At 35.6% G+C, this 17,100-nt stretch overlaps 2 long non-coding RNA genes across 3 annotated transcripts; one reads left to right on the forward strand and one right to left on the reverse strand.

Moving 5' to 3' along the window:
* The first annotated feature begins 4,021 nt into the window (after positions 1–4,021).
* On the forward strand, positions 4,022–6,498 carry LOC135741199 (uncharacterized). Of its 2 annotated transcripts, XR_010529368.1 has the most exons (4): positions 4,022–5,833; positions 5,923–5,988; positions 6,064–6,129; positions 6,204–6,498. It is a non-coding gene; the product is annotated as an uncharacterized lncRNA (long non-coding RNA). The 2 variants fall into 2 exon arrangements; XR_012335947.1 differs by lacking the exon at positions 5,923–5,988.
* Positions 6,499–13,713: 7,215 nt separating this feature from the next.
* On the reverse strand, positions 13,714–16,170 carry LOC135741200 (uncharacterized). The gene is made up of 3 exons (XR_010529369.2): positions 14,375–16,170; positions 14,220–14,285; positions 13,714–14,008 (listed from the first exon to the last, which is right to left on the reverse strand). It is a non-coding gene; the product is annotated as an uncharacterized lncRNA (long non-coding RNA).
* Between the last annotated feature and the right edge of the window lie 930 nt (positions 16,171–17,100).

Here is a 17,100-nt window from a genome sequence, read left to right on the forward strand (position 1 = left end):
TTATTTTAGAAGACCGGTCTTTTGTGTTGAAATGGAGCCCTCCCTTACTCTGGTTTCTTCAATGTGAAACCCTCCTTCCTCTCACTCTCTCCTTTCCCTCCACAAAACGTCGGCGGTCACCAATTGTTGGACTTTAAGGCGTCCATTTGCATGTTCATAATTTAGAGGAAAGGCAAAAGATACAAATATCTAAGTTCAAATATTTATTGATCAGATATGAAAAAGTTTAACAGCGCTGGGTCCTCTCAAGTAGCGAACAACCAGCTCAGGAAGTAACATGCTTATTTATAAAATATGTGACGTCGATCTTTCTTCAGAAAATCTCCACCCACAAAGGCTGTTCCCCTCGTCCATCTGACTCCATCACCACACCCAATTTTAGCCTGTAGGCAAAGATGGACACACATAGACAAAGAAAAACAAACTGTTCTCCTCTCATCCCTGGGAGCCCTGCAGTTCCTCTCCAGTACTCCTCCACTTTGAATAGCATGTTATAATGCTTTCTTAAAAACAAATCATTAATAAAACATTCATTTATAAAAAACATAAGCTGTAAGATGAAAGTGATTATTATGTAAAACATATTTCAATATCATGACATCATTTCATTATTTGTAAAATTGGTTATATGAATAAGGCACACATTAACTTCTTTAGATAGATAAACACATATTAAATCTTTTACTGCAATACTACTTCTAAGCAAACACTTTAATCATTATTAAAAACCATCTGTTAGGAAAGAAAACACACACACACACACACACATACACACACACACACAAACACACACACACACACACACACACATACATACACATAGGAAATTCTGTTTCTTCAAGGTTGAGCTGCCCTGCCCCCATTAAGTTATTCTGTATGCAACCTTCATTTCATTGGTTAATACACATTTATCAAAGACAACATCTTATATTTATTACATCAATTATTCAATGATTAATACTGATTAAGTAAGAAATACATTGCACATTTTATCCTGTGAACATTAAAGCATTACAGTAGTTAATGACATATTTGCCTGTTTGCTTTCCCCCTCAGGCCTCTCTCTTATCTTGATCTATACCAGGCGTAAATTCCTCAGCATATGCTCCTTGTAGCTTTTACACACATACAAAAGCTGGTTACTTTCCACTCACACAGACATTTACTCACATATCTCAGCACAAAACGCATAATGGCACATATGGATTATAACATAACATACTGATTAATAAAACAACATAAAAATCCCACACACCTGAACTTGTAATGCATGTAGAATGGACTTCTCCTCGCACTAGGGTAATATCGCCCAATTCTAGATCAGAAAAATAATTTTAATGATGTGTTACTTACCACACACAAAATTAAAATGACAGTGCATTAAATGCCACAATTCTTATGAAATACAATAAATTGATTTAAACTGTGTAAGTGACAGAGGGTTTCGAACGGTCGTCGGATAAAACAGTGATAATTGTACATTTGCACAACATAACCAGACAAACACTCGCGATTTGCTCAAGCAATGCAAGTTGAGCGTTACAACTGCATGCTTTATTTTTCTGCCAATTTTTGTTAAAAGACTGCAATAACTAACAAATACAATAGGTAACATATTTAATATGTCCCTTAAATTGGTCGGAACAGGTAGGCACCTGTTTCGGGAAGGTTGTATAGATAAGACATATTCAGGAAAATTGTTATGTAAAACAGTGACCTTACAGTTTACGTTTAACAGGACAGCGTTGGATTTTAATATTTTCATTGAAATTAAACGTTTTTTGCGTTTTTGTGCCAAGTTTGCGAGCTTCCTTAAATAAGGTACTTTGGCAAAGATGCCTGAGAGTTGCTTTCGAAGAGGCTGGTCAAACAACACGCCTAACGGTAACTTGTGTTGCAGTCTATGATGAGAACGAGCAGCATTTCGTGGATGGAAATATCCTGGGAAGCAGTTAAATGGCCACGAAAACATTGATGGCCGAGTAAACATACCAAATTCACAAATAAGCAGAGGGAGGGCGAACGGTTTGACATCTGATTCTCCGTAGTACGAGTAACAATTGTTTTGAAAACGTTTGGTTTGCACTAAGCATCGAGCAAGTGAACATCAGCGTCAGCATCTGCACACGCAAAAGAGGATGAGTAGGGAACTTATATACTCCAAGAGTCAAGTGATGATTGGCTAGATCAAAATGTAATGAATGAGGTGGAATTTAGTCTTCCTATTAGAACTTACGCTATAGCTTTCATTTCCCCTAAACATGTGTAATTGCTTAGGTATTCTCATGAATAGGCCAACCAATGTTATTTTTTCTAAATAAAGATTCATAATATTTTGAACATTCAATGAATTGACAGATGCACTTCCACTTACGGTTTACTTTAGCTATTTAATTTTATTTATTTTTTCATTACAATGTTTTCACTTTAAATAATTTATAATATAAAATTATAGGATTAACAGGAATTGAAGTTGCCACAGGAACAGTTGAAAAAAGTCACAACTCACAATATAACACAACTGTCATGGTTCTGCCATCTTGTCCTTTGTTTAATCTAGTCTTGTGGCAGAATCATGACAGACCCATGTTTTGTGTGGGTTCACGTGGTCTCAGTATTGGTTTACTAGACCACGTGTTCCCTGTGTCTTGTCTCTTTTACCCCGCTCCCTTGTTATCCTCCTCTTCATTGTTTAACTCCTGTCACCTGTTGCCCTCATTAGTTGTCCTCTATTTAAGATCCTTGTGTTTGTTGTCCTGTGCTTGTGCATTGTTTCCAATTCATGTGAGTACTTTGTTAAGCTGTCAAGTCTAGTGTTATATATTAAGTGTTTTGTCTAGTTTATTGTTAAGTGTATCCAGTTTAGTGTTTTAATTTAGTCCTGTGTCCTGTCTAGTTTAGTGTTCACTAAGTATCCAGTTTATGTTGTTTTGCCCCCTCGTGGGTTTTGCTTTCTGTTTTTGTCACAATAAAAGTCTTTAGTGTTCATCCACCACTGTCTGCACTTGGGTTCCTCTTGTAAATCCCTAACAACAACCTTTTCCCCAGCATCTGGATCAAATAAGGAAGAAAGAATAGAAACAGAATTAAAGCAACATTCATTTTTATGATAAGCTGTCTCTGTTCCTGTCTCGCCACCACTGCCCCCCTGTCTCACCTGCTGCTTCCTCCCCTGCACTGTCGTCCTGTTCTTCTGCCTGGTCCCCTGCCACTGTCTCCATGTCCTCCCTGAACTCTCTCCCCTACCCTGTGAGTCCTGGCTCACCCCCATCTGCTCCCTTGTCTACCCCTACCACGCCCTGGAACCCTGCCTTGCCTCCTTTTGTTCCCCTCACCAAGTCTGCTTCCCCTACCAAGCCTGCTGTCTCCAAGAACCCCACCAAGCCCACCCGGACTCCTCGTCCCAAGCCCTCAACTACCCCTGAACCCAAGACTCCTTCCCCACCTAGTCCCACCCAGCCCGGACCACCACCTGTGAACTTTTTTGTCCCTTCGCCCCCCCCCTCCCTTGTTTATTGTTTTTACTATTTCACCCCAACCCTCTTGTAATTTTTTCTTGTCTGCCCCTATGTATATTTGTCATGTTTTCTTGGTGTCTGTCTATCTGTCAGTCTGTCTTGTCCCATGTCTAGTGTTCCCCTGGGGAGCGTCTGGAAGCCGCTCCTTTAGGGGGGGATTCTGTCATGGTTCTGCCATCTTGTCCTTTGTTTAATCTAGTCTTGTGGCAGAATCATGACAGACCCACGTTTTGTGTGGGTTCACGTGGTCTCCGTATTGGTTTACTAGACCACGTGTTCCCTGTGTTTTGTCTCTTTTACCCCGCTCCCTTGTTATCCTCCTCTTCATTGTTTAACTCCTGTCACCTGTTGCCCTCATTAGTTGTCCTTTATTTAAGATCCTTGTTTGTTGTCCTGTGCTTGTGCATTGTTTCCAATTCATGTGAGTACTTTGTTAAGCTGTCAAGTCTAGTGTTATATATTAAGTGTTTTGTCTAGTTTATTGTTAAGTGTAAGTAGTTATAACGGGGCAGCATTCGTCAAACTTTTATGACCCCCTCCCCCACCCGGTGACAGTTGCTATCTGACAGGTCGTTTTTATGACCCTTTGACAGGGGGGCGGGACCATCAATCAAAATCTGTACAAGTTGTCAACTTTAGACAGAAAGTATTTAATGGTTTTATTGCCGGTCATTTAGAGTGATTGTTTTTCCTGAGTGTGTTTTATGTTAAGCGTATGGTGTCATGTTTAATGACGGCTCGTGTTTCGACATTTACTGTTTATTGACATTTGATGTCAGATCTCAACCATCCTCCCACCTTTGCTCGCCCCGTGCGCTTCTCAATACTGACTTTCACACCGCGGGTGTGTTGTTGAATCTAAAGTTTTGCAACAGCATAAGTTTATTTAAAGGCAATCACTAATCATATATATATATATATATATTAGATGTACCAGGCTACGCTTAAAGCCGATGTTTTCTATCGAGCTATAGTTTCTGATCAGACACAAAGTCTGAACTAAATAAAATTTTAAACGGTTCACGAAGTCCGGGAATCTTTTCATGACCTGGTCTACAGTTTCACGCGTATTAAAGATCCGGCGGTGTCTGACAAAGCGTCGGGTGATTGTTCATATCTGTCATTTAAAATAAAGTTAATAAATGTAATTCTGTCCACTATGGCAAAATAGGAATTTATTTTAGATTTAGGGGAATCTTTAACCATGTCTCTGATTAAAACTTTTGATTGTAACATCACAAGTTATTTAATTAAATATTCTGTATACGGGTATAGTTTAAGCAATGACCTGAGCCATTACCTTCGGAGCCGTCAATACTACATTCTTTAGACGATAGTCTAAACTAAATAAATTTTTAAACGGTTCAGGAATCCCGTGAATCTTTTCATAACATGCACTATAGTTTCACGCGTATTAAAGATCCGGCGGTGCCTGACAAAGCGCCGGGTGAGTGTTCATATCTGCCATTTTAAAATAATGTTAATAAATGTAATTCTGTCCACTATGGCAAAATAGGATTTTATTTTAGATTTAGTGGAATCTTTAACCAAGTCTCTGATTAAGACATGTGTATACGTGCACAGATGGTGACAGAGAAACTTATATATGACGTTAATAATCTTTTAAATGTTTTTAAGACGTATTCACCCCATTTTGGGGTTTTATTTTTAATTAAAGGCTTCTTAAAACATGTGTGAATATGTGTATATTATACAAAGAGTCTTATATTGTCTGCTCTGACAAAAATAAAGTATTTTTTAGGTTTAGGGCAATTGACTGCGTGTGTCTTATAAATACAACTTGATAATACGTTTGTTTTGTAAAGAGACTTCTTTAAAGTCACGCAAGAATAAAATATTTTAGTTGTAACTGGTTAAACTTAAAGCCGATATTTTCTATCGAACTAGTCTATTTTCTGTTCAGACACAAAGTTTTCTGATGCTGATATTATGTCAGTGTGTGTTTGTGTGGGGGTCGTGTGATGTAATCTTTGAAAGTTTATGACCGAACCTTTATTGGGGAGCGACAAGAGATCTCCCGGAATCAGTTTGGATGGAGCAGAGCTGTTATACTCAAGTCTATTGGTATGTATGTGTTTCGCTGTGTTCGTTCCAGTATTTTGTATGATTTATTTAAAAACTAAAAATTCGATCTCTGGTATTGCAGCGAAATTGTCTAAACTGGTATTAACTATTCCTGGTAAATCGCGGAGAAGAGTGGCCTGAACAAAAAAGTCAGACCGAGACTAGAACCTCCCGCAGCGTAACACGGAAATCTTGGAACAAAAGAGACGCCGACTGGCTCGTGTTGTCCGGTGGGTTTTTATTTAATCCTGTTACAATAGATTTAAACAAACTGGTTTGGTTTAATATTTTCTAATAACATGTGTTATCTGTTTTAAAGGTTTGGATATCAGAGGCAAAGCGAACGTTGTGTGTACTATTGCAAAATATATAGCGGATCTCCACGGTACGTTTATCTTGCATAAGAAAATTGTTTTATTTAGATATTTGTCCTAATAACTTGTTTTTATCTGTTTTAAAGGTTTGGATATCAGAGGCAAAGCGAACGTTGTGTGTACTATTGCAAAATATATAGCGGATCTCCACGGTACGTTTATCTTGCATAAGAAAATTGTTTTATTTAGATATTTGTCCTAATAACTTGTTTTTATCTGTTTACAGGTTAGGATACAGACCACAACGCTTTGGACGTATCTTTAAAAAAGATTAAAATCAGAGACTTTTTGGATTTGTCTGGGGACATTTTAAACATTTTGTGGCAAATTGGATTTAAAACATTTCGGATACTGGATACCTAGTTTGATTTGTCCACAGAGCTTGTTTAAGACGTTTTCACCGCATTTTAGGGTTTATTTTTAATTAAAGGCTTCTTAAAACATGTGTGAAAATGTGTATATTATACAATGAGTCTTATATTGTCTGCTCTGACATAAATAAATTTTTATATTAGATTTTAGATCAATTGACTGTGTGTGTTTTATGTCAAGCGTATGCTGTTATGTTTAATGACGGCTCGTGTGACAGCTTGTGTTTAGGCATTTGATGTCAGATATCACCCTTCCTCCCTCCTTTCGCACAAGACCTGCATTCTTTCACAGGAGTGCGTGTTGTAAAGCGATTAAAGATTTCTAAAACTCAATGTTGGTAAAACAATCCCCCATTACGGTGTCAAAAAAGTAAAATGTTTATTTTAGATTTAGACAAATCATGAACAATGCTACGATTAAAACATTTGTTTGTAACATCACAAGTTATTTAATGAAATATTCCGTATACGTGTATAGTTTAAGCAATGATCTGAGCCATAACCTTCGGAGCCGGCAATACTATAATCTTTAGACGAAAGTCTAAACTAAATAAAATTTTAAACGATTCATGAGTTCCGTGAATCTTTTCATGACCTGCTCTATAGATTCACACGTATTAAAGATCCGACGGTGCCTGACAAAGCGCCGGGTGAGTGTTCATATATGCCGTTTTAAAATAACCTTAATAAATGTAATTCTGTCCACTATGACAAAATAGGATTTTATTTTAGATTTAGGGGAGTCTTTAACCAAGTCTCTGACTAAGACATGTGTATACGTGCACAGATGGTGACAGAGAAACTTATATATGACGTTAATAAACTTTTAAATGTTTTTAAGACGTATTCACCCCATTTTGGGGTTTTATTTTTAATTAAAGGCTTCTTAAAAAGCCCCAAAGAGTCTTATAGTGTCTGCTCTGACAAAAATAAATTATTATTTTAGATTTTAGGACAAATGACTGCGTCTATCTTATAAATACAACTTGATATATACGTTTGTTTTGTCAATAGACTTCTTTAAAGTCACGCAAGAATAAAATATTTTAGTTGTAACTGGTTAAACTTAAATGTACTATTATCTATTTAACTATAAGCTATATTTTCTGAGCAGATATTTTTCTGTTTCTGATGCTGGTCTTATAACAGTGTGTGGGAGATGATGGCTGTTCACAGCAGGTGGCGGGTTGTAAACTAGGGTCTTTTTAAAACTGTAGTGGTAAAAAATGTAATAGCACATTGACAAAAATAAAGCATTTGGTTGTAACAAATTATTTAATGAAATATTCAGTATGTGTATAGCGATGAACGGTGTCAAAATCACCGGGGTCCCAACAATACTATAGTCTTTAGACTAAAGGGTATTTATTTTAATATAAATAAAATCTTAATCTTTTCGTGCACAATATTCTGATCACGCCATTAGATTGTGTACCAGCGTTTACAATAGAGAACATACGCGGATGAGTGTTCATATACACCGTTAAGAAACTTTTTTTTAAACGATTAAAGACATTTTCAAATCATCTTATGGGGTTTGTTTTAAATTAATGACATCTTAAAACCAACAGTGGGATATGTGTTTATTACACAATAAAATGTAATTCTGGCCGCTCTGACAAAATAAGGGTTTAATTTTAGATTTAGTGAATTCTTTAATCAAGGCTCTGATTAAAACACATGAATGCGCGAACCACAGTTGCCAGAGAACGTACGCTGAGGCGCTCTTATGGCGTTAAGAACCTTTTTATTGTTTAAGACATTTTGACCCCATTTCCTGGTTTTGTGTCCGCTGTGGATCCCAACCTCTATGTGTTTATTATACAACAAATGCAATTCTGTCAGCATTTCTAATTTAGAACGCCTTTGATTTAAACATGAGGGTTTTAAAATGAAACGGCCATGTGACTTTTATGACAAAAGCTATTCGATCTTAATTTTTTGTTTTAACATCCAAAAGTTTTATACACAGTCCATAATTAAACAACTAGGTGTGTATGAGTAAGATTATATCTAATGTCACACGAGCACCACCAAATCGCGCATGTGTCTGTGTGTGTGTGTGTGCATCCAGGCTGTTTATGTGTGGGCGTGTTTATGAGCCTGTGTCTTTGCAAGGTGTGTGCGTGTGTGTGTGTGTGTGTGTGTGTGTATGTTTGCATGGGGGTCTATGATGTCTCTGTTTGTTACTAAAGTTTTGATATTAAGTCTGTGTCCTCATTGACAATAAGTAAGGGTTTTTAGATGTAGGCTTTATTACACAGATACTGATTAAATCATGTTATGCATTATTTGCGATTTAAAGAAACTTAAAAGGTTTAAGACATTTTATCTCACATTGTGGTGTTGTTTTTTAATTAATGTAACCTTAAAACCCTCTGTTATCCATTTAGGGAACAATAAAATGTTAGCAAATATTATTTATCAAAGTTGACGATGTTATAAGCCAGGATGTCACTAACGTGACAACAAACATTTATTTAAAGACAAAACATTTTAACAAAATTGCCATGGCTTACAGAGACACACTAGACTTAATAATAAAAATAAAAATATACTATTCGAACATCCTAACCTGGTATTAGGTTAGATTAGGTTTTAAGGTCAATCAGCGTCTTTAGCTTTACAACTTACAGCACAAAACCCCCAATGACAGGATTTTTATGAAGTGGAGCAGACCCTTGGTATGCCTGTGGGGTTAGGTACAACTAAGGTCAACATCTATCAGTGCATAATAAGCAAACATGAAATTATATTTTAACTATGGTTTGTTAATGATGTTGCTAGGTTCGCGTATTTTTTCTGAAACAAACTTTTCTTTTCAAACTTAGTTAGGATACACACGTTTGTCGCCTCAAACACCTGATCAAAGTTTTTCTTCGCTAGCGACAACTAATGTCTGAGATTTTGTAAATTCATCAGATGTTTCTTACTTGTGTATTTTCTTAAACAAACTTTTTCTTTTCAATCTTAGACAGTCTTCATACGTTTGTCTTTCGATAAGTTGTTCATAGTTTTTCTTCGCTAGTGTCAACTCATGTATGAGATTTGTAAATTTCATCATATGTTCTTACATGTGTATTTTCTGAAACAAATTTATGCTTTTCAAACTCAGGTAGTCATCATACTTTTGTCTCTACATACATTTGTTCAAAGTTTCTTGTAGCTAGTGTCAACTGATGTCTGAGATTTTGTAAATTCAACAGATGGTCTTACGTGTGTATTTCTTAAACAAACATGTTGCTGTTCAAACTTAGGCAGTGTTCATACGTATGTCTTTTCATAAGTTGTTCATAGTTTTTATTTGTTAGCGTCAACTAATGACAGAGATTTTGTAAACTCATCAGATTCAAACAAAACTCATTCATTTCTGTAGTTTATGTAACACCTTGTCAAACTCTTAAAGGTAGTACTATCTGTTTAAAACAACAATGCAAAGTATTTTAGATTTACTTGATAAATCTTTTACATCAAAACAAACTAGGATAGCAATATGTTTGAATCTGTAACAGGTGATACCACCAATAGCGTGTTGTACATAACAAAGTCTGTAAAATAATAAAGATTGATTAGGTTTTTATTTAGTAAACCTTTTAACACAAAGTGTAGAGTCTTTTGTATGTAACAACAAAGATGCGATGAAACAACGCAAAACAAGAGAGGATGCGTTTGTTAAAACACATATAAATTAAGATGCATACATCTACAAATGGGGCAATGTCTTTAATCTATTGGTCCCGAATTTAGAGGCTATACGGCCAAACTATTTCAAACATTGCCCCATTTGTAGATGTATGCATCTTAATTTATATGTGTTTTAACAAACGCATCCTCTCTTGTTTTGCGTTGTTTCATCGCATCTTTGTTGTTACATACAAAAGACTCTACACTTTGTGTTAAAAGGTTTACTAAATAAAAACCTAATCAATCTTTATTATTTTACAGACTTTGTTATGTACAACACGCTATTGGTGGTATCACCTGTTACAGATTCAAACATATTGCTATCCTAGTTTGTTTTGATGTAAAAGATTTATCAAGTAAATCTAAAATACTTTGCATTGTTGTTTTAAACAGATAGTACTACCTTTAAGAGTTTGACAAGGTGTTACATAAACTACAGAAATGAATGAGTTTTGTTTGAATCTGATGAGTTTACAAAATCTCTGTCATTAGTTGACGCTAACAAATAAAAACTATGAACAACTTATGAAAAGACATACGTATGAACACTGCCTAAGTTTGAACAGCAACATGTTTGTTTAAGAAATACACACGTAAGACCATCTGTTGAATTTACAAAATCTCAGACATCAGTTGACACTAGCTACAAGAAACTTTGAACAAATGTATGTAGAGACAAAAGTATGATGACTACCTGAGTTTGAAAAGCATAAATTTGTTTCAGAAAATACACATGTAAGAACATATGATGAAATTTACAAATCTCATACATGAGTTGACACTAGCGAAGAAAAACTATGAACAACTTATCGAAAGACAAACGTATGAAGACTGTCTAAGATTGAAAAGAAAAAGTTTGTTTAAGAAAATACACAAGTAAGAAACATCTGATGAATTTACAAAATCTCAGACATTAGTTGTCGCTAGCGAAGAAAAACTTTGATCAGGTGTTTGAGGCGACAAACGTGTGTATCCTAACTAAGTTTGAAAAGAAAAGTTTGTTTCAGAAAAAATACGCGAACCTAGCAACATCATTAACAAACCATAGTTAAAATATAATTTCATGTTTGCTTATTATGCACTGATAGATGTTGACCTTAGTTGTACCTAACCCCACAGGCATACCAAGGGTCTGCTCCACTTCATAAAAATCCTGTCATTGGGGGTTTTGTGCTGTAAGTTGTAAAGCTAAAGACGCTGATTGACCTTAAAACCTAATCTAACCTAATACCAGGTTAGGATGTTCGAATAGTATATTTTTATTTTTATTATTAAGTCTAGTGTGTCTCTGTAAGCCATGGCAATTTTGTTAAAATGTTTTGTCTTTAAATAAATGTTTGTTGTCACGTTAGTGACATCCTGGCTTATAACATCGTCAACTTTGATAAATAATATTTGCTAACATTTTATTGTTCCCTAAATGGATAACAGAGGGTTTTAAGGTTACATTAATTAAAAAACAACACCACAATGTGAGATAAAATGTCTTAAACCTTTTAAGTTTCTTTAAATCGCAAATAATGCATAACATGATTTAATCAGTATCTGTGTAATAAAGCCTACATCTAAAAACCCTTACTTATTGTCAATGAGGACACAGACTTAATATCAAAACTTTAGTAACAAACAGAGACATCATAGACCCCCATGCAAACATACACACACACACACACACACACACACACGCACACACCTTGCAAAGACACAGGCTCATAAACACGCCCACACATAAACAGCCTGGATGCACACACACACACACAGACACATGCGCGATTTGGTGGTGCTCGTGTGACATTAGATATAATCTTACTCATACACACCTAGTTGTTTAATTATGGACTGTGTATAAAACTTTTGGATGTTAAAACAAAAAATTAAGATCGAATAGCTTTTGTCATAAAAGTCACATGGCCGTTTCATTTTAAAACCCTCATGTTTAAATCAAAGGCGTTCTAAATTAGAAATGCTGACAGAATTGCATTTGTTGTATAATAAACACATAGAGGTTGGGATCCACAGCGGACACAAAACCAGGAAATGGGGTCAAAATGTCTTAAACAATAAAAAGGTTCTTAACGCCATAAGAGCGCCTCAGCGTACGTTCTCTGGCAACTGTGGTTCGCGCATTCATGTGTTTTAATCAGAGCCTTGATTAAAGAATTCACTAAATCTAAAATAAAACCCTTATTTTGTCAGAGCGGCCAGAATTACATTTTATTGTGTAATAAACACATATCCCACTGTTGGTTTTAAGATGTCATTAATTTAAAACAAACCCCATAAGATGATTTGAAAATGTCTTTAATCGTTTAAAAAAAAGTTTCTTAACGGTGTATATGAACACTCATCCGCGTATGTTCTCTATTGTAAACGCTGGTACACAATCTAATGGCGTGATCAGAATATTGTGCACGAAAAGATTAAGATTTTATTTATATTAAAATAAATACCCTTTAGTCTAAAGACTATAGTATTGTTGGGACCCCGGTGATTTTGACACCGTTCATCGCTATACACATACTGAATATTTCATTAAATAATTTGTTACAACCAAATGCTTTATTTTTGTCAATGTGCTATTACATTTTTTACCACTACAGTTTTAAAAAGACCCTAGTTTACAACCCGCCACCTGCTGTGAACAGCCATCATCTCCCACACACTGTTATAAGACCAGCATCAGAAACAGAAAAATATCTGCTCAGAAAATATAGCTTATAGTTAAATAGATAATAGTACATTTAAGTTTAACCAGTTACAACTAAAATATTTTATTCTTGCGTGACTTTAAAGAAGTCTATTGACAAAACAAACGTATATATCAAGTTGTATTTATAAGATAGACGCAGTCATTTGTCCTAAAATCTAAAATAATAATTTATTTTTGTCAGAGCAGACACTATAAGACTCTTTGTATAATATACACATATTAACACCTGTTTTAAGAAGCCTTTAATTAAAAATAAAACCCCAAAATGGGGTGAATACGTCTTAAAAACATTTAAAAGTTTATTAACGTCATATATAAGTTTCTCTGTCACCATCTGTGCACGTATACACATGTCTTAGTCAGAGACTTGGTTAAAGACTCCCCTAAATCTAAAATAAAATCCTATTTTGTCATAGTGGACAGAATTACATTTATTAAGGTTATTTTAAAACGGCATATATGAACACTCACCCGGCGCTTTGTCAGGCACCGTCGGATCTTTAATACGTGTGAATCTATAGAGCAGGTCATGAAAAGATTCACGGAACTCATGAATCGTTTAAAATTTTATTTAGTTTAGACTTTCGTCTAAAGATTATAGTATTGCCGGCTCCGAAGGTTATGGCTCAGATCATTGCTTAAACTATACACGTATACGGAATATTTCATTAAATAACTTGTGATGTTACAAACAAATGTTTTAATCGTAGCATTGTTCATGATTTGTCTAAATCTAAAATAAACATTTTACTTTTTTGACACCGTAATGGGGGATTGTTTTACCAACATTGAGTTTTAGAAATCTTTAATCGCTTTACAACACGCACTCCTGTGAAAGAATGCAGGTCTTGTGCGAAAGGAGGGAGGAAGGGTGATATCTGACATCAAATGCCTAAACACAAGCTGTCACACGAGCCGTCATTAAACATAACAGCATACGCTTGACATAAAACACACACAGTCAATTGATCTAAAATCTAATATAAAAATTTATTTATGTCAGAGCAGACAATATAAGACTCATTGTATAATATACACATTTTCACACATGTTTTAAGAAGCCTTTAATTAAAAATAAACCCTAAAATGCGGTGAAAACGTCTTAAACAAGCTCTGTGGACAAATCAAACTAGGTATCCAGTATCCGAAATGTTTTAAATCCAATTTGCCACAAAATGTTTAAAATGTCCCCAGACAAATCCAAAAAGTCTCTGATTTTAATCTTTTTTAAAGATACGTCCAAAGCGTTGTGGTCTGTATCCTAACCTGTAAACAGATAAAAACAAGTTATTAGGACAAATATCTAAATAAAACAATTTTCTTATGCAAGATAAACGTACCGTGGAGATCCGCTATATATTTTGCAATAGCACAACGTTCGCTTTGCCTCTGATATCCAAACCTTTAAAACAGATAAAAACAAGTTATTAGGACAAATATCTAAATAAAACAATTTTCTTATGCAAGATAAACGTACCGTGGAGATCCGCTATATATTTTGCAATAGTACACACAACGTTCGCTTTGCCTCTGATATCCAAACCTTTAAAACAGATAACACATGTTATTAGAAAATATTAAACCAAACCAGTTTGTTTAAATCTATTGTAACAGGATTAAATAAAAACCCACCGGACAACACGAGCCAGTCGGCGTCTCTTTTGTTCCAAGATTTCCGTGTTACGCTGCGGGAGGTTCTAGTCTCGGTCTGACTTTTTTGTTCAGGCCACTCTTCTCCGCGATTTACCAGGAATAGTTAATACCAGTTTAGACAATTTCGCTGCAATACCAGAGATCGAATTTTTAGTTTTTAAATAAATCATACAAAATACTGGAACGAACACAGCGAAACACATACATACCAATAGACTTGAGTATAACAGCTCTGCTCCATCCAAACTGATTCCGGGAGATCTCTTGTCGCTCCCCAATAAAGGTTCGGTCATAAACTTTCAAAGATTACATCACACGACCCCCACACAAACACACACTGACATAATATCAGCATCAGAAAACTTTGTGTCTGAACAGAAAATAGACTAGTTCGATAGAAAATATCGGCTTTAAGTTTAACCAGTTACAACTAAAATATTTTATTCTTGCGTGACTTTAAAGAAGTCTCTTTACAAAACAAACGTATTATCAAGTTGTATTTATAAGACACACGCAGTCAATTGCCCTAAACCTAAAAAATACTTTATTTTTGTCAGAGCAGACAATATAAGACTCTTTGTATAATATACACATATTCACACATGTTTTAAGAAGCCTTTAATTAAAAATAAAACCCCAAAATGGGGTGAATACGTCTTAAAAACATTTAAAAGATTATTAACGTTGTTTCTCTGTCACCATCTGTGCACGTATACACATGTCTTAATCAGAGACTTGGTTAAAGATTCCACTAAATCTAAAATAAAATCCTATTTTGCCATAGTGGACAGAATTACATTTATTAACATTATTTTAAAATGGCAGATATGAACACTCACCCGGCGCTTTGTCAGGCACCGCCGGATCTTTAATACGCGTGAAACTATAGTGCATGTTATGAAAAGATTCACGGGATTCCTGAACCGTTTAAAAATTTATTTAGTTTAGACTATCGTCTAAAGAATGTAGTATTGACGGCTCCGAAGGTAATGGCTCAGGTCATTGCTTAAACTATACCCGTATACAGAATATTTAATTAAATAACTTGTGATGTTACAATCAAAAGTTTTAATCAGAGACATGGTTAAAGATTCCCCTAAATCTAAAATAAATTCCTATTTTGCCATAGTGGACAGAATTACATTTATTAACTTTATTTTAAATGACAGATATGAACAATCACCCGACGCTTTGTCAGACACCGCCGGATCTTTAATACGCGTGAAACTGTAGACCAGGTCATGAAAAGATTCCCGGACTTCGTGAACCGTTTAAAATTTTATTTAGTTCAGACTTTGTGTCTGATCAGAAACTATAGCTCGATAGAAAACATCGGCTTTAAGCGTAGCCTGGTACATCTAATATATATATATATATATATGATTAGTGATTGCCTTTAAATAAACTTATGCTGTTGCAAAACTTTAGATTCAACAACACACCCGCGGTGTGAAAGTCAGTATTGAGAAGCGCACGGGGCGAGCAAAGGTGGGAGGATGGTTGAGATCTGACATCAAATGTCAATAAACAGTAAATGTCGAAACACGAGCCGTCATTAAACATGACACCATACGCTTAACATAAAACACACTCAGGAAAAACAATCACTCTAAATGACCGGCAATAAAACCATTAAATACTTTCTGTCTAAAGTTGACAACTTGTACAGATTTTGATTGATGGTCCCGCCCCCCTGTCAAAGGGTCATAAAAACGACCTGTCAGATAGCAACTGTCACCGGGTGGGGGAGGGGGTCATAAAAGTTTGACGAATGCTGCCCCGTTATAACTACTAGTGTATCCAGTTTAGTGTTTTAGTTTAGTCCTGTGTCCTGTCTAGTTTAGTGTTTACTAAGTATCCAGTTTGTTGTTTTGCCCCCTCATGGGTTTTGCTTTCTGTTTTTGTCACAATAAAAGTCTTTAGTGTTCATCCACCACTGTCTGCACTTGGGTTCCTCTTGTAAATCCCTAACAACAACCTTTTCCCCAGCATCTGGATCAAATAAGGAAGAAAGAATAGAAACAGAATTAAAGCAACATTCATTTTTATGATAAGCTTCCAAATGGTTATCCAGTATAGACAGAGGGAGAGCAAACCTATCACCACCACAAGGTGACAACAATACAAATAGATAATTCTATGCAAAACAATGAGATATTTTGATCTAAAAGGCTACTGTTTCCTAAAAGTGACTCATTTGCACCCCTGTAGACAGTCTACCGATGTTCAAAATCAATCAAACATCATCTTAGACAAATGAGGTCTTACATAACAAGCTTACCTTCAGGTTTTTTCTTGTTGGAGCATACAGCATTGGGGAGAACCTTCTCTTTCAATACATAAGTGTAGAAGTCCTTGCAACTGAATGTGAAGTTGCTCTTTACCTGGATTTCTGACTTGATGAGGTTTACCGAACATCTGTTGGAACAGATGCCAGATCCACTGAAGCACTGGTGATTGGTACAAATGATGGCAAATGCTGTCATGTTTGGTGTGTGTATGTGCTTGAGTAAGGTGGTCCACTTCTCCACGACTGGAGCTCCAGACTGCACGATGGCCTGTAGGTGTGGCAGAAGGACACAGTACTCATCATATAGCGCATCCATGTCCAACTTCTTGCTTAGCTGCAGGACCTCTACAGCTTCATAGAGAAGTTGAATGGGCTCTTCTTTAGTGCCAGGCTAGCCACTTTCTTCTGGTAGTTG

This window comes from Paramisgurnus dabryanus, chromosome 24 (genome assembly GCF_030506205.2).
Source record: "Paramisgurnus dabryanus chromosome 24, PD_genome_1.1, whole genome shotgun sequence".
NCBI lineage: Eukaryota > Metazoa > Chordata > Actinopteri > Cypriniformes > Cobitidae > Paramisgurnus > Paramisgurnus dabryanus.